Genomic DNA, 10,178 nt, shown 5'->3' on the forward strand with positions numbered 1-10,178 from the left:
CTCTCTCTCTCTCTCTCTCTCTCTCTCTCTCTGTGCGTGCGTGTGTGCGTGTGTGTGTGTGTGTGTGTATGAGAGAGAGAGAGAGAGAGAGGAAGAGAGATGTTGGAATTAGGGCTAGGGTTACAACAATGCACACACACAAAGATAGATAAGCTTGAGAGCACACAAACTCACTAGATTAGGATGAAAAAATGTGTGCCAGATATAAAAGGTAAGTTAACACTCCAAAATGAGTAGATAAGAGGGTGTACATACACACGTGGGAAAAAACCTCCTAGTGAGGGAAAGAGTGCCCCAACGGTCCTAAGTGTGTTCACACACATCACTACCATATAATGGTATAAATCCCCCCTGGAGTGATGATGCAAACATATACAGGGTATGGCCAATCAATCATGAAAAGGCAGTAAGCCCAAAGATTTACGAAAGGCTTCAAATTTTTCACGAGGAAGAGCCTCCGTGAACAAATCTGCCATGTTGTCATGTGTAGGCACATAGACCAAGCTGATCTCTGCTGCAAAGAGTCTTTCCCTAACATAGGGGTAATGCACCTCAATGTACTTAGTATGAGCATGAAACACTGGGTTCCTTGCAACTGCTAATACTCTCTGGCTGCTGTCAGTGAAAATCGTAGTGCTAGACACCAACACCCAAATCAGCCATAAGACGTTTGAGCCACACACACTCAACGTTAGCTGTAAAAGTTACCCTGTACTCAGCTTCACGGCAGCTAGAAGTGGCCGCTGTAGGCTGCTTCTTATTTAGCTATGATATACATGAATCACCAAGGCGAAAGTAAAACCCACTAGTGGACACTCGTGTGTCATAACATCCATCCCAATCTGAATCACTAAAAGCATGTAGCTGTGACTCACCCCCTTTTGGATAAAACAATCCAAAATACTAAGTGCCCTATAAATAGAGAAAAACCCGCTTAACAGCCTGCCAATGCTTCGTACCTGGGCTATGCATAAATCTGCTCAACTGTGAGACCGCATAGTGTATATTTGGCCTCGTGTTGCATACATAGAGAAGGGATCCAACAGCCTGCTGATACAAACTAGAATCAAAAGAGTCTCCCGCATCTTGAAGACTAAGTTGAGTACTTGTCTCCATAGATGTGGCCATAGGATAGTCTTCAAGGTTAAACCTCTTCAATAGCTTCTGTATATATTTAGACTGCATCATAACAATTTGGCATTTCACACTCTAAATGACTTATGCATGCTCTATGTGTGGTGGGGGGGGAGTCCATTTTACATTTTCTCACGAGGTGGCATGGTTTTAAGATTGTGCTAAAATTAGTTAGCATTGTAACTAGAGTCTCCAAAATTTAGCCAATCCACTATCCTGGAGAAGAGCATATAGCACTTATACTCTAAATTTCGAAAAGGTAAGATAAAAGAGAAAACACATGCTTTTATTTTCATTAAAAATATGTTGGCCCCAAAAGATAGATCAGAGCACTATATATTCTGATATTGCTTCTACGAAATGAAGTAAATGGGGGTTCATGGTTGACTTGTGGCCTTTCTACGAAGAGTGTGGAAAGGTCCCATCCCTAAAGGTCGTAGTAGCGATTGGCGAGAAAAGGCCTTATGTGGCTGAAGTAACGTTCAATAGCCCGATGACTAGTGAATGTGGGATGTGTAACTATGTTCTCGATTTTGAAACGAATGTCAATGGTCTCACTAACTCGGACAGGTTTACCGAGAATTATTCCCACTAACCATCGTAAGGTGATTAGGTCTGGTTCAGAGCGGTCCTATGAGATGATTGGAGTGTATCCCATCACATTTTAGATCTATCAAATAATCGATTGTAAGAGAGTAATGGATAGTACCTCTACTATAGGAGACTTTGACTCCAATGAGAGTAGGTCACAGAAAGTCTTGAGTCTTGCAGACATTGAAGTGAGAAGTACAATGTGACTCACATAAACATTACTACATAAGACTTTAATGAATTATCCGACCCTTTGGATGGAGGTTATTTCTAGCCAAGGTTGAAAAGCATCATAAAAATAGAATTGTATTTCTATGAAGGACATGTGATATTGGAAGTCAATGATGAAGCCAAAAGACCTTTGCAGCGTGATACGATGGTGTTTTATTGGTGTATGTCAAAAAGCAGATATCCTTGTCATGTGATAGTTACATCGGGAACAAGTGAAACAAGGAAAAGAAATGAATAACATAAGCATGAAATAGATATAAGGATACTTAAACCCATACCACCAAAGAGTACCAAAAACTTAGAAGAATAACATGAGTTTAAAATAGATATAAGTGACACCAGTAATTCTCAGAACAAAACAAAGCTTGAAAATGTCAATGCTCATTCATGAAGTAAGGAACCTTTTGTTTCACACCACCCTTGATGTTGCATATCATACTCCACCCTTGATGTTGCACATCACACTCCACCTTCTTCTTCTTCGAATGGTTTTGTTTAGAAAAACTCAAGACCCCGTGAGGGGTGCGGTGCGCTTCCCATCCCCTACGATCCATAGATGCTAGAGACTTAGCATACTACCACTAGAGACATGGCAAACTATGTATCTTAATATCATCCCTATCCATCCCTATACCATCTACCACCCATACGCACTCACTAGTGGTTTGGCATTCCATCTACCATCCTTTCAATATATGGAATCTCAGCCATTTGTTCGAATCTCATCCATTGGATCCTTTAAAATATTTTGAATCTTGGATCTCTCTCTTGGATCCTTTAAAACATTTTGAATCTTCTCTTTTTACACTCCGATAGAGCAACTCAACATCATATGTATTGTTCCAACTTAGGGATTGAGTAGCTCAACCAAAAGGTTGATAATTGCCAAAAGTTCATGTGTATTTGTTGTTGATGCAGTATGTTCCACATTGCTAGGCAGTCAATTAGTCTGGATAAAACTATGAGCTAGCTCTCTTGCTCATTGTCAGGACACCGGTAGGACTAGGCGGGAGTCGGGTAGTTCAGGGGAGTCCAGACATATGTGGACGGCCAGGGCTATTTTAGCCGGCTAGGGTTCCTATATCCAGCCGATCGGGTGGAGAGTTGCCCTATTCTCTTCTAGCAAGTTCATGGAGGTCCCATGGGGAGCTCACACTGGTATCAGAGCATGGTTCTTTCTCATCTTTCCCTTTCTCTGCGAAATTTCATAGAAGGCGCATAGAGCCAGCCATAGGTGTGGAAGGCCATCTTCTCTCTCTTTTTTGCATTTTCATAAGCGAGGAGGAGAGCAAGCTTTTTGTTTTTCTCTATTGTTCGCAACCATAGCTTTTTGTCTTTCTCCGTTGTTTGCAACCACAACAGCACAGCAGCATACACAAGACGACACATAACCTAGGCTCCACACAATAGCGGAACGTCGCCATCAACATCAACCGCTTGTTTTGCTTTTGCCAACAGCAACACAACTGACCATAATAGTTGTCTTCACCGTATACTAGCTAGCCTGATACTATCTTCAGTCGACAATGTCTTCAAGCATATACGAGCCAGCTAACAGTGTCTTCAGCCATCCTTGTCTCCAACCAAAACGATAGCGTCATTTTTTGCAAAAGATATGTAGTCGGCAGCAAGTCATCCTTCCGCCGGCCATCGGCAGCCAAGTTTTTTTTTTTTTGGCAAAAAAAGATATATATTTAAGAAAAAAAAGAGGGAGTTGTTCGTGCAGAGAAACAACATCTTTATCTCTCTCTCAGCAGCCATGGGCAGCAATCAAGGACAAACATCATCTCTCTCTCTCGTTTCTGGCGCAGCAATCAAGGACAAACATCATATATCTCTATCTCTCTCTCTCAAACCCGAAAGGAGAGAAGAATCTCTCTCTCTCTCTTTCTCTATAGTATCTGCGGTGGAAGGAGAGAGAGAGACACGCAGCAAGAGTTGAATGAGGAAGCTTTTAGTCGAAGAGGATTTCTCTCTTGCTTTCGAGGAGGTTTTTTTTCTATTTCTCTATAGTTCGCACACAACAAGGGATGACAGCGGTGTCTATAGCAGGGTCGCCACAGTACTACCGATGCGAGCAAGACGAGCTGGTTTTAGTCAGGTATTCGTCTTCATTTTACATTTGAATTTGATTTGTTACCATGACCTCAGAAGATTCCGACCACCCTGACGACGATCAGCAGCATGGTGGTCATCCATCTTTGGATACCAATATGGCTGATCTAGATGTGGGTGATCACGGATTTGTGGATTTGCATGTACATACTTTGTTAGAATCACGCACACAGTATATTGAGCAAAGTTTACTTGTTCTTTCTCAAAGTTTACAGACCATGCAAGAGATTCTTAAGTAGTTGGCCACTAGTTCAGGGTTTCGGAGTGTCCCGATTGATACTTCAAGGGCATCTACTTGTGGGGGGTCAACTCAAGACGCTGAAATACCCGGGAATCAGGAAGTGGTAGCTATGTTCAAGAGCATGAAGCCTCCTATGTTCCGCCATGGGGAAGAGAAAGAGCGTAATAAAGATGCAGTGAACTCTTTTTTACAAAAGTGGACGGACTTACACCTTTTGGAGCGTTCTCCTAATGTTGTTTGTGCGCTCGAGGCAAGTCTCATGCTTGAGGGCAGGGCCTACAAGTGGTGGATGAGTCTCGGCGAGAGCGATCGACCTGCGACATGGGCTACTGTTGAGGCACTTTTTCGGAAAGAATTCTTACCTGAGAATGAGAAGGATCGTAATTGGGATGCTTGGGACAATTGTAAGATGGAAGGTCTTACATTAACCCAATATATTTCCAAGTATCATGAGATAAGTCTCAAGCTCGAAGGTTTAGAAGATTTTCAGAAAGTGCGAGGTTTTTTGTGTAGTTTAGATAATGAATATAAAACTAAGGTTAAAATTCAATATCCTAAAACTTTGGAAGAGGCCATAAAAAGTACGTAGATCTTTGATAATCATATTGAGAAGAAATGCATAGGCCAAGGGGTGCCTTGTCACTATAAGATTATGAGCGAGCTAAAAAGAAAAAATTATGTTTTATTTGCATGGCTACTGATCATGATAAATAGAATTATCCAAAGAACCGTGGCAAAGATGTCGATAAGGGCGGTAATAAGGCAGTGCACACGGTGCAAGTCTTGCCACTTGAAGTTCTCAGAAGTTTTTTGAAGTTCAAGTATGCCATACCTATGCCACGCACGAGTGTTGTGTAACCTCTACGATGTGGGTACCCTCTTTCGAGCCTTATCATTTGGTTTGGATGCATGGACACATCAATGAATGAAGAGTTTGTGTCATGTGATTGACGATGGGGCTACACATAACCTTTTGAATTATCATTTGGTTAAAAAAATAAAATTACCACAAAGCCCTAGTGATCATAAATACATGGTATCTCTTGCTAATGGGCATGATAAGCATGTATGGGACACAGTGGTTAAGTGCGTAACTCACTATTCATGGAAATGAAATGCACTTACATTTTCAGGTTATGAAGATTACGAGAGATGATGTTATTTTGGATCGTTTGCAAGGTGAACGTGATGTACCCCATCTCCACTCATTTGTTCTACTGAAGTGGATCGCTTGTACATGCTCATGAAATAGAAAATCTCTTTTTGTGTCACACCTTCAGTTTTATCTCATAATAATGCTAGTGGTGGTGATTTTAATGCTAGTTTTAATATTGAATCTCTCAATTCTATCATATATGAACAACATGTTAGTGCTATACATAATAATGAACAAACTAAAATTTTCCTAAGCTCACTCAACAAGTTTCTAATTCTTTGCAAAGTCTTTTGCATGAATTTTATAAAGTGTTTCCAAGTGACTTACTGTCTAGTTTGCCCCTTGAGCGCAATATCCAGCATGCCATTGAAGTGCTCAAGGATGCAACGCCAGTCTGCAAGCCTCCATTTAGGCTTAGCGCTAGTGAAGCTAGTGAGGTAGAGCGTCAGCTTGCTGACTACCTCGCCAGGGGGGCTTTATTAGGCCTAGCAATTTAACATGGGCATCACCAATTTTATTACATGGGTCTATGCGTTTATGCATGGACTATCGTGGTTTGAATGCAATCACGATAAAGAATAAGTATCCGTTTACTAGCACGAGTTGATGAGCTTTTTGATCAACTACAAGGTGCGCGATACTTTAGCAAGATTGACTTATGGTCAGACTATCATCAAGTTTGCATCCGTATGGAGGATGTGCCTAAGACAACTTTTCGTACAAGATTCGGTATTATGAGTTTTTAGTTATTGCGCTTGGTCTAGCTAATGCTTTAGCTATGTTTATGATGCTTACAGATATCATCTTATACGGATGATAGGGCAACTCTCCACCCAACCGTCGTACATAAGAACCCTAGCCGACTAAAATAGCCTTGGCCGTCCACACATGTTCGGACCCCCCCGAACCACCCGACTCCTGCCTAGTCCTATCGGTGTCTTGGCACTACTCCCCCCTTTTGGAAGCATTTTCATCCTTGAAAACAAATGTAGGAAATCGGGTATTGAGAGTACGTCCTTGTGAAGTCCAGGCCAATAAAGTATTTGGAGCCTAGTGTCAAAATCCAAGGGTACACACACTCTTCCTTTGTGTAACAAGTACCCATTATCGATGGAAAAATGCTTCTAATGATTAAGCTCATCCCTAGAAAGAGGAGAGCTAGGTGTGGGACTATCATCTGCACTCGGGAGGGATCCTTGCGTGTAACAACTGTCCACACCTTTGCATATGATTGATCATGTTCGCACTTGCCTTTGAGTGAATCTAAAAATTCACTTTTCAACTCTATGAAACTCAATAAGTTGACTTGAGGCATGCGACTTAAAAGGCATCAGCACGACATTGTATCGGCCCTTGTGATACCTCAGTTGAAAGTCCAGTTCTTGGAGGATTTTTGCACATCGAGCTTTACGACCTTTCAAATCAGTTTGAGTTGTCAACCATTTGATGCTCTCATGATCAAAGACAATCTCAAACTTAGCATCGTAGAGATAATGTCTCAGAGCATAAATGATGCACAGCACTAACTACATGGTCACTAGCATCCATTTCAACACACAAACGGTCGATTAGGATCTAATATTGCTAACACAGGTGCGATAGCTACTATGGCAACCTTAACGCGATCAAAACTTTGTTGTTGGTTAGCACCCCAAACAAAGTTTAATCTCGGATTAATTTACAATAAAACCCTGCCAATCCAAGAACTATCTATAATTTCTTCAAATTGATTGGATGAGGCCACTTCAAGATTGCCTCTACTTTCACAAGATCCATCTGAATTCCGTCTGTCGAAATTATGTGACCCAAATAATGGATCTCTAAGGCAAAAAACTCACACTTGCTCTCTTTAGCATAAATTGCATTTTGCCTTAGCAATTCGAACACTAATCCTAAGTGTTGCAAATGCTCTTCCTCTGTGTGCGACTAAAGATCAAAATATCATCAAGAAATACTACAACAAATCAACCAAGATACGGGTATTGGAAAACCACTAGCAACCTTAGACAACATCATACGAACTATCTCAAAAAGGTTGGGCATAGAGCCATCTCCTAAGAAACCAAGCACCTAGTCAACTCGAAGAAAACATCAATCACTCAAATTTAGTGCAACATTGTTGGAATGATAGGGACTAAAACTTAAGATTGGCGAAGCTTAAGATACCACAGGGTATACACATTTATATCCTTGGTGTGGCACATGTGTTATATGCTACCAAAATCACACAAGTATTAAGTGTCCTTAATTAAAGAAATGGAGGCTAGCTCTATATTATGCACACATTATGGCATTATCCTTTTATGGATCTTCACACAAGCAAACCTCAATATGCATCAGCACACATGGATGCAAACATTAGAAGAATATAATCTACATGTGTGGGAAGGGAAAAACAAAGCAACATATGGATTGAGTCGTAAGGCTTCTCTTATGGCTATTGCTTTGGTCTCAAATTCACTTCTCGATAGTGTGGAAGCTGGGAATCATCATCATCAGGACCTTATTAGACCATGACGGATTAGGGAATGGTCAAGGGTAAACTTTTCTTATTATGATAGTTATTTGAAAATCAACTACCTTATCCTCATCCCGCGCACGCAAGACAAATGATGATGATCGGGGGGTTATCATTTTGGATGTGATGCTGGCTGTTGACAAAAAACGATCTGCTCGTTTTTGTCCTGAGTACGCACTTCGGCCCGGACATCGAAAACGAGGTTCTCCGCGCGCTGCAGCGGGCGTCCCCGCTTACACCGCCCACGACCTCTCCGGATCCGTCTTCAAGCTCTCCGAGATACTTCGCCCACCCCTCTGCTAGGGTCAAGCTCCAGTCGCTCTGCAAGTTCTTGCAAGGTCACCTCGCCCCCCCTGTCAAAGAAACCCTTGACGATGACCGTCAGTTCCCCAGCCTTTTTCCCCGTCAGCTCCACCGGCATACCAGATATAAAGGCACTTACAAAGTTGTAGAAAGCATCATCTTTGTTAACAACCCGGACATCAGCTACATCAAGCCAGAGGATCTGGAGAGGTTTCAGCAGTCTCGTTGACCTTGCTCTCAACGCTGTGGAGGCTCGCAACTTCCAGCATGGGCAGCGGTCGGACAGAGACGAGGACCGGCTTCCATGCCATGACAGAAGCTAATCACAACCATCATGGCCATGTGCAGGACAACAGGTCTTTGGGTTTTCTCATGGGTGAGGACCCGAGAAACAAGAGAAGGAAGACAGACTTGCTACCACTGCCATTGCAGGCCTTTTCTCCTCCTGAAGAGGAAAAAGCTCATTGGGCAACATCCAATAACAAAGTTGGGGCAGCCATGTTGCTTCTGCCGTGCCCCCCAACTTTGGAGCAATGGAATAGTATCATCAATGCAGCTAAGCCCACCACTGTTTACACAGGAGCGGCAGCGATGCGGCAGGCTGGTCTCTTGTTTGGAGCAGTAGATATTGGAGTGTCAGAAGACGCCTATCTTTTCAGGGCTGCACTTCCTGGTGTGAAAAGAGATGAAGGTGAGTTTCTAGACTTTGATACCTCAGGTTGAGCTAGAATGCAGAACTTTGTTTTTCATGGCATTGGCAGGTGGATTTAGCTGTCATGCAGAAAGTGATGGCAAGGTTGTAATTAAAGGTATTACTACAACAGGGGAACAGGGGATAGAGAAGGATTCACGTGTGTTTCACATGCACACTCAGTTTCTCTGCCCTCCTGGCCCTTTTACTGTCTCTTTTCAACTGCCTGGGCCTGTGGAGCCATGTGAATTTCCAAGCACCTTTGGGTCAGATGGTATTTTCGAGGCAGTGGTAATGAAGCAGCAAACAAAGTTAGTTTCTGCCTGCTTGACCTTTGAGTCCTAGGATTCTTCCTCATACTCATATCAATGGAACAGTACCATGATAGGGGATGCTAGCTTACACACTCCTCTTGTTGCTTCTAAATGCTCGTTTGAAGGGCAATTTGTTCAACAAAGGTGGATGTATGGTGAAGCAATCCAGCGCTTTTACTTATACCCACGGTCATTAATGCAACCATTGAATTCTCACAAGCTTGAGAACACATGCCACGCAGTGTACTGCTTTATCTGACATTCAACACCTGTATTTTTCATGTGATGAGTAATTGATATGTTGTGAGTTCTCCGTCGTCTCAGCCCTGTTATTTTTACATAGCCAGCAAAGGCATTTCAGCCTCATCAGTTTGTTTCAACTCTCCCTTGCATGAGGGCTCTGCTCAAGGACCTGCATGTGCAGGAGATCAGTAGCCTGCACTCTCAAAGTTTTCTTACATTGTTTTTGCAATTCGGCCATATTGTATACTTTATTGTTTTTTAGTTTGTAAAGCATTTTATAAGTGGTTGTTTGCCTTCTACTAAAAAGCCTTGCTCACACTTCTCCTTATTTGTTCTGTACTAAAGGAGATGTCTAACCACAGGGTTATTGTGGAATTACCTGTGGGATTATTGAGGGAGCTAAAAGCTCATGTGATTATGGTTGAATTGCTTCATGTGCACTTTTTTGAAAGTTAACGCTTACATGCTTTTGATTTTTTCATGTCAGACAGCAGAGAATGCTGAACAGGAACGGCTTTCAAGGTGTTGTGTGTATTCCACGGTATGGAAAAGTTTTACAAGGTTTAGAGCAAAGCTCTGTATATACAAGTGCAGAAGGTGGCCAATTTAACAAGCAAGAAACAACTAGTTTCCACATGTGC

At 42.2% G+C, this 10,178-nt stretch overlaps 1 pseudogene; it reads left to right on the top strand.

Annotated features, from left to right (window-relative positions):
* Window positions 1-8,113: 8,113 nt before the first annotated feature.
* Window positions 8,114-9,800, top strand: LOC147614053 (increased DNA methylation 2-like; annotated as a pseudogene).
* Window positions 9,801-10,178: the final 378 nt, after the last annotated feature.

The sequence above is a fragment of the Cibotium barometz genome, chromosome 42 (genome assembly GCF_041138505.1).
Source record: "Cibotium barometz isolate CiBa-2024 chromosome 42, ASM4113850v1, whole genome shotgun sequence".
NCBI classification, from domain to species: Eukaryota; Viridiplantae; Streptophyta; class Polypodiopsida; order Cyatheales; family Cibotiaceae; genus Cibotium; species Cibotium barometz.